Here is a 398-nt window from a genome sequence, read left to right on the forward strand (position 1 = left end):
TGGGAGAGGGGAAGAATTCAGGAAGGAAAATTTAGAAAAAAATGGAGAAGTAAGACATTTGTGGGATACCAGTATGTTTTGTTGCCTGTTGGTGATGTCAGGTGTAATATTCTCAATTCACCTGATGTGTGGCATATACCATGTTGGGTAAAATCTCTTTACAAACTAAATGATGTATAATGATTGAATGTATAAATAATAATAAATGATCATTTAAAAAAGAATAGAGAAATAGTCATCAGGACCGTGTTAAAAGTTGACCTATGGAAGGATCTGCAGATGGTACAAAGGTTACTTCACTGGGCTCTCACATAGTGAACTATGGTTGAGTCGAGATCCATTGGCTTAAAACCCATGCTGAGCACTTTGTGTGTGTGTGTGTGTGTGTGTGTGTGTGT

The sequence above is a fragment of the Tupaia chinensis genome, unplaced genomic scaffold (assembly GCF_000334495.1).
Source record: "Tupaia chinensis unplaced genomic scaffold, TupChi_1.0 Scaffold145322_1, whole genome shotgun sequence".
Classification (NCBI taxonomy): Eukaryota; Metazoa; Chordata; class Mammalia; order Scandentia; family Tupaiidae; genus Tupaia; species Tupaia belangeri.